We start from the raw sequence: 14,871 nt of genomic DNA on the forward strand, positions 1-14,871 counted from the left end.
TGTATGTTTCGGGTCTGAAGAAGAATTTGGTTTCAGTTGCTATGTTGGAGGACCATAGCTACGATGTGATATTTAGCAAAGGAAAGACTTTTCTTCATCACATACCTCAGGACAAGTGAAGCGGATAGGGGTTTGGGTGAGGAACCTCTACAAATTGGATGTAGAAGACTATGTTTCTTTGAGCACAAAAGCAGAGAAGGTGTAGAGACGAGACATCGATGAATTGTGGCATAGAAGATTGGGTCACTTGCACCATGGAGCTTTGAAGTTCATGCAGCATATTTCTACAAGACTTCCCAAGGGTACACTATAGCATAGAGATACATGCAAAGGGTGTACATTGGAGAAGTACACCAAAGCCACCTTTCATGTTAAGGATAGTTGAGTGCAAGCAATCCTTTAAAGAGTTCACTCAGATGTATGTGGGTCATTCTCACAAGCCTCCAAGACCAAGCACATGTATTATGTAATATTTTTAGATGATTTCTCACGCAAGTGTTGGATTTTCTTCATGCATAAGAAAGATAAGATCTAAATTTTGTGAATTTAAATCACTTGTTGAGAAAGACAATGGTGGGAAAGTGAAGGCTCTCAGGAGCAATAACGATGGAGAATATGTGTCGAATGAATTCAAGAACTTTTTTGCATCAGAAATCATTTGACAAGAGTTAATAGCACCCCATAACCCACAATGGAATGGGGTGGTTGAAAGGAAGAACAAAAGTATTGTGTGTAGGTTTTAACCCCGTACAGAAATTACCTGCATACCAATTCTAAAAACAGAAAATAAATAATGGAAAGAGCATAAAACATATATACACAGAGATTTTCCCCTGGATCCCAAAACTGAGACTACTAGATTGATTTTTCATTATATTCCTTTCAATGTTACAATACATATATATACATTCTGAAGCATCCATAAACCCCAATCCATTAACCCTGGATTAGAACATAACCGTAGTTTCCTTGACCAAATCTACAAAATACTATGGACAGAAAACCATCATTCCCAAAACCATGTGTGAAATCCATGCACTAAACCATAGGTAGGTCCGACCACCTAATATAGGGTCCAAAAAAAAATTCCCAGGGCGCTTCGCCCGGCACAATGTACAAGGGGAGCAGCCCCCCCCCCCCCCCCCGCGTGGTGTAGTCATGGAAAGAATATAACACACACCCAACATTCTCCCACTTGTTGTTTTCTTTCCACATGAGAGCTTAGTCATTGATCCATCCCTGCAACACCCATTGTTCCTATACACCAAGAGAGCTTCTAAGTGCTCACAGAGTTTGTCAATGCATATGCAGTATTCTTCAAAGTGTCCACCTTTACTAGCAACACCATTTTGTCCTCAACTATCTCCCTCACAAAGTGATACTACACATCAATGTGCTTTGTCTTTGAATGATAAGCAGGGTTCTTTGCCAACAAAATTGCACTTTGGCTATCACAACCTATCCTTATAGTTCGTTGTACTAAGCCCATACTTGAACCCAATCTCTGCAACCAAACTACTTCCTTGCTTGCATTAGTGGTTGCCATGTATTTTTCCTCTGTAGTTGAAAGTGCCACTACAAACTATCTCTTACTCATCCAACTGACTGCACCTACAAATAGGTTAAACACATACCCACCTGTAGATATTCTATGATCCAGATCTCCAACCCAGTCTACATCAACAAAGCCACAGATGTCCAAAACTCTATCCAATCCTAGTCTTCCTTGGTAGCACAAACCATAATCACTAGTGCCACGCAAAGACCTGAAAACCACTTCACTGTTATCCAATGCTCCTTCCCTAGTTTTGACATAAACCTACTCAATACTCCCACTGCATGTGCAATGTCTGGTCTAGTACAGACATTAGGCTACTGACTACACTTGCATATGGAACACAAGACATGTCCTCTTCCTCTTCTTGTGCCTTGGGACATTGTTTAGCAAATAAATTTACACCTACGGAACTATGAACCTTCACTAGTTTACTATCTTGTATGTTACACCTCTGCAGTATTGTCTCGACATACTTCCTCTGGTTTAACCAGAGCTTCCTCTTTGCCCGATCTCGTTTAATTTCCATGCCCAAAATATAGTTTGCAACACCAAGATCTTTGATGTCAAATTTTGAGGACAATTGGGTCTTCAATTCCTAGATAATTTCTTTGTTATTTCCAATTAGCAACATATCATCCACATATAAGACCAAATAAATAACACAGTCCCCAATTAATTTAAAATACACATAGTGATCTGCTTTACCTCTAGTGAAGCCAAGTCCCCATATAAATGTATAAATTTCTGATACCACATCCTTGGTGACTGTTTTAACCCATACTGAGACTTTTTTAGCTTGCATACCAGTTCTTTCTTAAGCTTCATTGCAAAGCCTTCAGGTTGCTTCACATAGATCTCTTCTTCCAGATCCCTGTGAAGAAATGTTGTCTTCACATCCATATGTTCTACCTCAAAATCAAAAGCAACAGCAACAGATAAAAGTAATCTAATAGAAGCTACCTTGGCAACAGGAGAACAAATATCAACAAAATCAATTCCCAACACCTGGGAATAACCTTTTCTACCAATAGAGCTTTGTATTTCTCCACCTTGCCTTCTACATTCATCTTCTTATTAAACACCCATTTTCTACCAATGGATTTCCTTCCAGACAACAACTCCAATAGATCCCAAGCCTCATTTCTGTGCAAAGATGTCATTTCATTAACTATGGCCTCTTTCCAGAGTTTGTCATCTTGTGAATCTACTACTTCCCTCACAGTTCTAGGATCATCATCAGTAATAGATAAAGAAAAAGTTGAACACAAAGCAAATGAACTATACCTTTTTGGTTGCCTTCTTTCTCAAACTGATATTCTCACAACTAGAGTTTGTGGCTCTTCATCTTATGACTCCTCTTCTGCTGTAGAATCGGATTCTTCCTCCTTTTGCTCAAACTCTATCTTCTCAAGTTCCTTTGGTAGGACTTCATGTTTAATAACATATTTCACCTCCCTAAACACCACATCTTGGTTGTACACAAACTTCCTTGTTTCTGGGTTCCAAATCTTATTAACTTTTAAACCATCCTTATACTCAATAAAGATGCACCTTTCAAATTTACTATCCAACTTTGTTCTTTTCTCCTTGGAACATGTACATATGCATCACATCAAAATACCCTCAGATGTGAAGGAGAAGGTTTCTTACTAGTCCATACCTCTTGTGGATTCTTATCCTCCAACGCTGATGAAGGTGATATGTGGACCAGGTAACATGCAGTCTCCACCACCTCTGCCCAAAATCCTTGTCCTAACCTGGCATCACTGAGCATGCTTCTTGCCTTTTCCATCAACGTCCTGTTCATTCTTTCTGCAACTCCATTTTGCTAAGGTGTGTATGGAGTAGTCTTCTACCATTCTATACCACACTTCTTACAGAACTCTTCAAATTCCTTCTTGCAAAACTCTCCACCATTATCTGTCCTCAACACCTTTATCTTCTTCTCTGTCTAGTTTTCCACCAGAGCCTTAAATTCTTTAAACTTGTCAAAGACTTCAGATTTCTTCCTGAGGAAATATATCCATGTATTCCTTGAGAAGTCATCTATAAATGATACATGGTACACAGACTTACCCAGAGATGGAACTGACACAGGTCCAAACACATCACTGTGCACAAGCTCTAATATTTGTTTCGCCCTCTTAGCACCAGAGGGGAAACTCACCCGATTCTACTTCCCATATACATAATTTTCATAGAAATCAAAATCCAGATATAAATTAGACATACCTTCTACCATACCATTACCATGAAGCATTCGAAGGCCCTTCTCTCAAATATGTCCAAACCTTTGATGCCATAGCATGGTCTTTTCTCTGACGAACTTCCCTCCTGCGGTAAGGGAATGGGTAGATTGCCCCCATGTTCGTCGGAGTCTGTGTTGATGAAGAGAATTTGGACGGTGTCATCTTTGTTCTCTTCAGTGACTGTATCATCCGAAGATAAAACCTCTGAAGGCAAGACCGGGTCAACTGTCGCCTTGACCTTTTGACTTTCGTCTGGTATGGATTCAGATGGTTTATCTTCAATGATAGGCGCTTCAGCCGACCACTTGAGCGGGCCAGCTGGGTTCTCAACTAGCGACAGACTCGGCAAGAGTTTTTTATATCCAGGAGGGAGTCGTAACGGTGAAACTGGACGATCATCCAAAACTCTTTTAGCTTCGTCTAAGAAGGGACAACGGTGGACGGCATGATTGCCTTCGCACAGTTTACAAGGAAATCTAGCTTTCCCTTTTTGTCCTAGGGCTTCACTTTCGCTAGTTGATGGTGTGCTTTCAACATGATCATCAGAGGTTGATGACACCGGATTGTGCAAACGAGGAGACCAATCCCTTAGTATCTGAGGGATGCAAGGACAATCTCTGTGAAAGTGGTCTCCTTTGCAAATGACACATGGCGATTTAGGCCTGGTCAGTGCAGTGTGTGGATTTTCGTTAGACGACTCTCGTTTTCCCCCATTCGCCTTTGGCTCCTTCTTCTTCTTCTCTTTCTTCTTCTTCTCCTTCTTCTCCTTAGGAACTTGACTTTTGGCTTTGCCAGCCCCATCAAGCGAAGAGGAAGGAGGAGAGGAAGAATTAGAGGAAGTAGAAGGTTGGTGGGCAACTCTGGACTCGTCTAATTGCTGATTCGATTGTTCAGGAATGGTGGTGTTCTGAACGACATTGGTTGAGAAGAGCCATACTGGCAAGCCAATTGTCAGTCCTGGAAGCGACAATGTGGCCATATGGGGTGCACCAACATCTCCCCAAGAGGAGAAGGGACTAGGATTTCCACCAAGGGGAATTCCTTGGTTGGTAGACTCCATTTTCTCAACCTAAGATCAACGTAGGAAAAGGGTATGAATATTCCGTTTAAAATAAATTTTTAGACGCTTTGACACAACTTGTTTTTTCAATTTTTAAGAGTCGAGAAAAAACAAAAGATGACTCTAGTCTCCTTCGATTTTTAATGAGCCTGAAGTGACAAGTGTTCAGATGGACCTTTTCTGTTAAGGAGTCTGAAAAGGAACGAAAGGGACTGCTCTGGAGATCTAGGTAGAAGGAGTACCAAACCAATCGCAAAACTGCAGAATACTTTTTACGGTACGGCAGTCAATCTTCCCGAATGCTGTGTTCGGTGCATTGCGATCAGTAGGGTGACCGACACGGCTTCCTATGGATAAAAGGTTTTAAGCCTATAGGGGTCTCCCAATATATACTCGACGGGTACGTGGGAGCACAAGTCCGTACTGGCACTTATCGTCTCAAAGTGGAGGAATCACCCAACCATCAGTGAGGACAACAGTTACCAGGCTTTACGACACCGGAATACGTCTCTAGCCTAGACCTCTAAATGTTGTGCGTTAAGTTCCAATGAGTTGTTAGATTCATTCAATTTATTTTAAGTTGATCTTTCTTATGAAGTTTGACTTTTGGGTTCACCACGAGATGTAGATGTAATTCCTAAAATGCAATCTAAAGATGATAAGCAAACTTTTATCTCTTTTCAGCAATGAAAATCCTACCTACAAGGGGAAAAGAAAGACACAATCTTTTCTCAAAGAGCAAAGAGCACACTGTAAATGCACTTTTCCTAAATCAAGCCAAACAGACTGTCAATATGCAAATGCACATGTGCATGTATTTGTTTTTCACTTTCTTAATATTGATGCCTAAAAAGAAAGTTGATGTACAAATCTGAATTTGCTTTCAAGTGACAAACACAAACAAGCTTCTTTTCGAAATCAAAAGGTAGAGATGATTACGACACTTTATGATTTTGAAATAAATACTCGTTTCGACACTAGAAAGTCACAAATTCAAACCAAAGGCAAAATTAAAAGCATAATCGGCTGTCAACAGCAAATAAACTTTCTCCTAAGATCAAAATCGACAGTTACGACAGATCTAAATCAAAGGACGACAGTATGACTATTCTACTTTTTCAATGGAAAACTGTAAATGATGTAACAAACACACAAAAACATCTACAGTCTTTTTGTACAAAGGAGGCGAAATTAAGGCAAAGAAAAGGGGTTTTTAAACAGACACATACACTGATCACAGGCTGCAAAAATCAGAGACAAAACTGAAAAAATGAAGCAAAGAACCTCAGCTCCACAAGGCTAGGCTGATCAGCGCACCTGTTACACAGAGAAACTGGATTGCAGCGCAGGTAGCCCTCTCGGGAACTGCGTTGAAATGCAGAGTCTCTTCACAGAGTCTGCGCTGGGGCAGAAACGAGAATTTTATCCGGGTTCTGGGTCACGGTTTGCAGTTTAATCTATGGTTTTTGGCCGAGTAAAAGCAATCAGTAATGCACAATCAGAGGGTAGATTTAAAGGAGGTCTAAGAGCTATCACAAAGGGCAATCAGATCATTTGTGAATCAGCTTTTCAGATCATAAACAGATCCAGTGGATGGATTGAAGTAGCAGATGTCTACTTTGCATTTGTTAATGGCAAATGCAGTTTGATTGCTACTCCTAAGTTTATGAGACAAACAACAAGAGAAACACAAACAAACTAACTAGACACGCTCCCCAGCGGAGTCGCCATTTTGTTAACAGGAAAAGTGTCTACTCAGAACGACCCTATCCCACTAAGGTGTGACAGTGACCTTAGAAACAAACAGAGAAAACTACTTTCGAATTCTTCTTTATGAACTATAAACGAAGAGGAATAGGATGAACCAACCTGTGTCTTGCGCTAGTCCTTTGATCCAATCTCTCTCTCCTATTTGATAGCTTCCAGCTTCCTGCTCCCTTACTTGCCCAGCTTCACCAAGTTCCTGTAAGATCACAGAAGAAGAAAACTACACAAAGACATGGATTTATATTCATAAATAGCTTAGGATCAGATTTAAGCTAAACATACAAATGTAACAAACATCAATGGTACTCAAGCATGTAGGAGAAACTCAAATAGTTTTATTGATATAACAAGAAGATCCAGGAGGAGTTACAACCGATGATTCCTGATCCAGCATCAAACTCCCAGCAAAGGAATCCCCTCTTCACCTCCAACAAAGCATAAATCACCCAATACTCTGATATCTATCTCAAAACCAACAGCAATTCTCTGCAATGTACAAAATTCCAGCGCCCTGGATCTCTGGGATGAGGGATCCATATATAGATGTATGCAAAGAGGATGAGTCAGCTTATGATTTGACTAGTGGCCTCTCTCTGTCAGTTCTTGTTTCCACTTGGAGACTGAGAGCCTCTTACTCATCCTTGGTCGAACTCAGTGAGGCAAGTGTCATTGGGGAAGATTCTGGAAGCTTCCATTGTCTGTCCACCTCGCGGAATGACACTGCCATTTTTCATTTCCCGCTCAACGCACCCTGGTAGTGCATTTAGGTGCGTTGCAACGCACCTAGCTAGTGTACTTGGGTGCTATGCAACGCAGCTAGCCAGTGGAGCAGCTGAAATGATCCTGATTTGACTGATTCTGAGCAGTTTCTGGTGGAGAACTTCTGGGAGAAGCTGTAATTTGTTGACCTTGTTCCTTTAGGGGTCGGAACAACACTTCTAGGGACTTAGGATCCCTTGGTTTATGGACATTTCATGCTTAGATCTGTAAGGCACAAAAATGTCTATAACACAACCCCAAACACATCAACATATGTTTCTACATTATCAATAACCTTTATATTATGGACCTTTACTATTTCAATTTTTTATTTTTTTGTTGCCCTTGTTATAGTTTGCATTTTACAAAGTAATAAGGTGATCATCAAAAGTAGTGGATTTTTCCACAATTTGCTCGATTATTTTCTGATTTTCTGCTAAACAAGTACTAACCCAATCTAGTTGTATAGTGTTCTCAATTGCCACGTTCATATCTTGTTCAATATTTCTTGTTTTCAGGGGACTTTTAGATGTGGCTTATTTAGCCGTGTGCATTCTATCATGAATGCATGCTCAAGGAGGCTCTTTGTCATCCCAACGACCTAATAACTGACCCTTAATCAGTTTTGCACTTGCAGTATCCTTTCTCTTTCTTTGACTCGAGGATGAATTTGGATCAATACCATATGTGCAAGGTGGAGATTGTTGCATAGGATTTGTGCCTCTTTGCTTATATTTTGTTTATGTGTTGATGCTCGCTTCTTCAATGATTTCTCCAATATCCATTACCGATTCTTGTTATTGCTTGGAGCAATGTGAATCTCATCGCTTTCCTCTATGACTCTTGTAAACAAATTCATGTATCTAACAACACCTAGGTGTGCAGTAAATAGGCCTTCTGAATCAAATCTTTGACTGGATTTAGCTTCTCCTAAGTTAAAAAATGCAAAGACTCTTCAAGCTCTGCAAGATGAGTCACATTCTTCACAATGATTTTTCCAACAATAAATGGCAGAGGAATAAATTGTTTGTTCTTTTTCTCTTCAAATATAACTAGCCAATCATGGTATTATCTACAAAGTTCGACAACAAAATACCTATCTATAACAATTCTTGACAACAATAGTGGTTTACCTTTAAACCCATAAATTTGAATAACCATATTATTTTCTCTTTCTTCATGCACCCCTTTGCCCCACACGGAAACTTGGGCTTGGGTAGATATTTGATGGGGCTCTTCTCCAATTATCGTGTAAATGATTTGTTTTACAAAGACATCTTGGATTAGAAAAAAAATTAAAGCAAGTATTTTATATGAATAATAGAGCAGATAAAGAATGTATTTTGGGACATTCATTGTAGTTTCTCGGCCCATTAGACGGGCACACGACCAACATAAGTCTTTATAGGGTTTCCTAAACAAAGAAATATCTATAATGAAAAAATATTCAAAAGGAACCTAAGAAGATGTCAAAATGAATTCTTGAATAATGTTCATGTCACCTGCTTGTACTCCAGAAAACTATTTGCTTATGATAATTTTAAGCACATATCCTATTATGGTAGCTTGAATATGCATCTAAATGCCTTGCGAGTTAGAGGAATTGGATTCTTCTTCGCTGCTAGTATAAATGTACTTGTGTTTAAATCCAAACTATTTGCACACAAATAAACGATTTCTCTAAAATCACACACTTTTGGAACACATGAAACATTTGCTAATCCGCTAAACCAAATCTTATTTCTATTCTTCTCTTTCATTGACAGGTTCACATATCGCTCATACACAACCAACCACTGAAATCTCATCGATAAGAGCAAGTGAGTTAATTGTATCAATGCAAATAGCTTATTTCCTTCCTTTGGTAGCCATTTTTGCTTTGTACTTTCAAAATATTCTCTCAATCAATAGCATTTTCAATGCCCTTTAAGAGTAGATTTCTCAATACACTAAATAATCACAATATGTTACTATTTGGCATGTGAAATTTGTTTTATAGAAAACTCTCAATAAATAGCAATTCAAGCTATCAAATTCAATCCCCGAATGCAGGTGTTTGCGGTGCAATTCAAGTTGACAGGACAGGGGTTGGGCAAGGCAGGATGCCACTTGCCCGACCAGTACAAGGATCATGGAGTGGTTATGGCACTTGGCGCACGGCACAATCGCTTGAATGGTTATTTGGATTCGCAAGGCCATCGGCTCAGCTGGAACACCAGGTCTGCAGTGAAGGAGTTCAGCTTCGCACGCACCAACATGCAGCAGAGAGCATGATCCATCAATGTAGCAGTTATGTGAGGAGACTCCCGAGACAAGGCAAGGAACGTTAAAGCCAGAGAAGGGCCTCGGGGGATGGACATTTCATTGGCTCTGTCTCTCCTCCCGCTTACCTTCGTTCCCTCAAAGAATTTTAGGGAGCATGAGGGGAATTGGATCCTGGCATCGGTGGTCTTGGCCTTCCCTGCAAGGCTGGTTTTACTCATCCCCGGGTATCTTTCAGGTATTGCAAACTGGTCTTCTCATTCACATATCTTGGCAACTGATTTCTTTGTATGGTCTTTGGTTTCGCACACGAGCAGGGATTCGGCGCACCAGAAGGAAGGGTCCAAGCTCGGCAAAGGAGGCTCAACAAGTAGGCAAAGCCGCTGCCAAGATATTACTCTGCAGCTACAATCCCGGACCTGGGCCATCGTCAATTGCAGGATGCCTTGACCGAGACCAAGAATGGGCAGCCGCAGGGGGCAGCCGAGAAGGGCCCCAACTAAATCGTCCTCTAGCAACTTGTCAGGGAGGTGCAGGCTTTCATCTCGTAGCAGAAGAGGAAGATCTTGTGCCTCCAGCTCTCGGCCCGGACCTATCCCTACCTCTGGCTCCGCCATATTTACCTTTGACGGCGCTCTAAATAGGCCCAAGATCACTGCCTATTTTACAGTGGTTTTTCAGGAAGAAAGTCAAGTTTATGATTTAAGGACTCAGGCAGGGAATCCAAGGGCAATCCTGGATCCCTCTTCATCATTTCAGCTGGCTGTGGAAAATGCCCCTCAGCAGGAAATAAATGAACAAGTGGGCAGAGCACAGGAGGCGATGATGGTTGATCCGAGTACCATGGCTCAGAATGCGACTCAGACAGAGGAATTACCTGATATGGGCTGGTGTCGAATCATAGAAGAGCCCATTGATGAATAGAAAATCCACCCACGCTTCTTTTTTTAGTAGAATGCCCCTCACCACTGGGCACGGTTGTAAGGCGACTTGGTTCTGGGATCTTTGGTATCCCTCAGTTTTTTTTTGAGTTTTTTAATTGTCTTATGCATCAGAGATCGTTCCCATGCGTGGGACAAAAAATTAGACAATTTTCAAATGTGTTTGTTCTGGACAGATCTGCCTCCCACAGGAGCAGAGTGCTTGACTTCGGTCATGATGTAAATTCACTGTTACCCTATTAATATAATAGATATAGTTTTATGTAGAAAAAAAAAGATACCAAAGTCAATGTTCATGGGGAAAAGTGGAAATAAATCTTAAAATTCCAAAACCATCTCCTTCATTTACTTCGCACTTTGTTGTTGCTTTAATATCATCGATATACGTACCATAAGCGTCAAAAGTTTATGAATTAAATTAAATGTGAATTCTTTGTGATATTGACAGCTAGTGTATAGGTTGTCAATAATAACTCTAAGTTGAAAGGCATTCAAGGACAACCACAAAGAAATATTGTGCAGAAACGTGGAAAAATATCTCTATTATGAAGCGAGCTGATATTTAGGTTGGTACCCACTAGTATGTCAATGTCGGTTGACTCTATTTGATAGAAAATACTTTTTTATGTGGCAACACTTCACATTTCTAACTATATGTCAATTCAATGATTTGCCAAAATAATGTCGAAACGACTTAGCATTGAGCTAATATCAATATGTGGAAGACGGAAATGTGAAAACACACTCCACACAATGAAAGCTTCTTCCATTGTACATGACGCTAATTTGTAATTTTGTGCTTCTTCCACACTCATTAAAATGAAAGCTTCGTCTACATCTCCTTAACGATGTTGACTGAAACACTATAGCCTAAAGACAATCTGCAGAGATATCAGATAAATGGAGTCATACACATGTATTGAAAAAGATCCATAATTTATATTCCACGATGATATTTACATATATTTGTTTTATAACTTTTCTTGGGATTCTATAAAATATATTTTGCAAGCAATATAAAAGATATTTCCTTGAAGTTTTGATGTGCGGAACAAGCTTTCATCGTGCTTCTTCTGCACATCCACGTCTCTACATAATGAAAGCTTATTTTGTATCTCGCAGGAAACATTATATCTTAAATACCATCTACAGAGCAATTAGATAAACGAAGTCTTACGCATCTATTGAAAAAGATCCATAGTTTATATTCCACGTCGATATTTACACATATTTGTTTTGTAAATTTGCTCAAGATTCTATAAAATATATTTCGCAAGACATAAAAATATATATTTCCTCAAATTGCGGAGGTGTGGAACAAGTTTTCATTGTGCTTCTTCCACACATCCACATCTCTACACCACGCATAATGAAATCTTCTTCCATACATCACAGTGAAATTGATGTATTAATTTTGTGGGGACTTAAATTTGTGGGCACAAGCTTTAATAATTTCAATAATCAAAGGTAGAAATGAAGCTCAAGAAATCAATAAGAATTACAATTGGAGCCTTTGGCATTGGCCAATATTTAGTGCATATAAGTTTAATTGAGTTAAATTCGTTAAATTCATTGTGAGTATATGTGTGTGAGAAGAGCTACAGAGAAAAGTTTCATTATGCCTCTTCTATAATCTGAAAGCTTTTATCATCGTAAATTATGCTAATTTGTAATTTTGTATCTCAATGTTCATATTGTCGAGTTAATTTGTACGTTGGTGCAGCAATTTTCATGTAGTTTGTCTCATACTAAATACATCTCACTATACTTGGAATCCATAGATTGGAAAGTCATTCAATCCTAGACCTATTTGGCTTTCTGCAAATATTACTCGCAAGTCAATGCCATAATTGCTTTACATCGACCCAAAATCATTTCCGCAAGCCACATCTTTGTGTTTCACACAATGAAATCCATATTAAGCAATTGGATTAAATGGAACTGAGGTAAACACTCAATGATATTATATATAACTTCTTTCGCACTTCGCACTACAAAATCTTCATCCATGAAATGAAAGCTTCTTCGCATTTTCGAACCCCGCACAATGATCATTACACAATGCATAAGAATAAATGTTATTAAAAACTTGAAAAATATCTTGATTACGCATCAATTAATCCTTAATTATTTTTTAAATAAACATAAGTGCCCATTGTATAAGATTGATTAAGTTTATGGGACATTTTTGCATATGTCAAATACCATGGAAATTGACACTTTGGGGACATGCACAAAAAACAGAGAAAGAGCATGCTTAGATTGGATTTCGATGGATATAGGTACTCTGAAAAAGTGTATGGAGAGAAAAATGTGTGTGGATATGCAATACTAACTGTGTATAGTCGTGTGAAAAGTTAAATTTTGTTCAAAAATAAACAAAGTGGCATAATAAAGTGGGGTCATTTTATAGGGAAAAGTGCAAATGAGAAGATTCAAACATGTGCTTGCTCTGGATATCAATGAAGAAGTGAACTTCTTGAAAATATTTGCTCTCGTCAAGATGGAGTACATCATGCTCATTGTGAGAAGTGATCAAGTGTGCGGGAAGTGTAGGAGAAAGGGTGCGCAAAGAAATTTTCTGTGGGGGAGTTTATTAAAGAGTACACTTACTAAAACAGGGTTATTTAAAGGAATAACTATCATTTGACCCCTTGTACAATTGCATAAGCATAGAGTAATTTAGTCTCATATCTAATTGATGCATGCAACACAAACATAGATCCGAAACTAGTAAATTCACATATAAAACCAACATTAGATATTATATAAAAGTTCGAAGTATATCCTCAAAAAATTATGCAAAAAAATTATCTCGGATTTCTATTCAAAACTGACAAACAAACAAAACTGGAACAAAGTAATCAGTCTTTGTGCTTCGAAAATATTGAACATTAGCCAACACAGTTACAATAATAATAATTATATTCATATTCAAATGCCAATCACCATAGCCATGATTAAAAAATACTACAAATGGAACAAATATTTGAGATCCAAAACTCTTGTTGAACGTTAATTTCCATTGTGATCAATTACAGACCATTATATACAAAATAAAATCTCAAAAGCATACGCTCATAAACTTATGCTCAATCAATGTTGTTGGACAACACTCCATAATCAAAAGTTATACAAGTTCATATGCAAAACATTATCTGAGAATTCTTCACAAAATTAGTAAATAATTTCATTATTAGAATAGAGTAATCTAAAATTCATTTTCATTATGATCAATTACATAACGTTAGGTAATATATAAAAGCTCAAAACAAATTCTCGAAAACATACGTTCAAATAGTGTTTTTGCATGTCACAAAATTCAGACCTACACAACATCTCATGCAAAACATTATCTCAGTATTCCTTACATAATTGGTAAACAGACTCAGAATTCTAACACGATAATCATAATTGAAACGAGGATTGAATACAAATTCATGGTCTAGAGAATAATATTTGTTACGTAAAGCACTTATCAAAAGCTTAATACTTAAATGGAAAAAGTAAATGCATTTGTCCCAATGGGGATTGTGATTGGGCTCTCGTGAATCTTAATTTTCATTATGATCAACTACAAAACATAGGTATTTCAAAATCCCGATACATAAATCGTAAAAGTAAATGAATTTGTCCCATTGGGGTTGGGATTGGACTCCCATGAATCGTAATGTCAAAAAGGTACCCACAAAAAAAAAAAATGAAACTGCATCCAGGAATTAGATTAGTTCATGATAATGTATCCAACAAACTTGAATAATTAAACACTATAAATAGAAAAACAAATGTTCCAAGATTTAAAAACACTTACAATATGTGAAAGCATAGACCGAGATTGTTTGGTTGATAGTTGTCTTTCGGCTTCACGATTTCTTCAAGGAATCCTTTCACTTTAACTAGAATAAAAATTTTCGTCAAAACCACAGTAATCTCCTATTTGACATGTTCATTGAATATCTCCTCCTCAATGTCCCTAACTTCTTCTTGCAATTGTGCAGCCAAGGTATAATACTCTTCGTTAACACTAACAAAAGTAATTAGCCGTTTGGTAATTTCCTCTGCAATGAAATCAATTATACTATCAAACTTTGTTTCCTCTGATTGTTTTATCTTGTCCAATTCAACCATCATCTTTTCCTTCAAAATTAATCCAAACTCAGAGGTAATGCATTGACCGTTTAAATCTAAAACAATCGCTACCGCCTTGTCATAGGTATTATCTCTTCTACTTTCTATTCTTCCACATTCATAAATAATATTCTCTAATGTTATGAT

The sequence above is a fragment of the Pinus tabuliformis genome, chromosome 2_2, assembly GCF_031772625.1.
Source record: "Pinus tabuliformis cultivar Carrire ecotype Pingquan chromosome 2_2, CPIR1, whole genome shotgun sequence".
In the NCBI taxonomy this organism is placed as follows: domain Eukaryota; kingdom Viridiplantae; phylum Streptophyta; class Pinopsida; order Pinales; family Pinaceae; genus Pinus; species Pinus tabuliformis.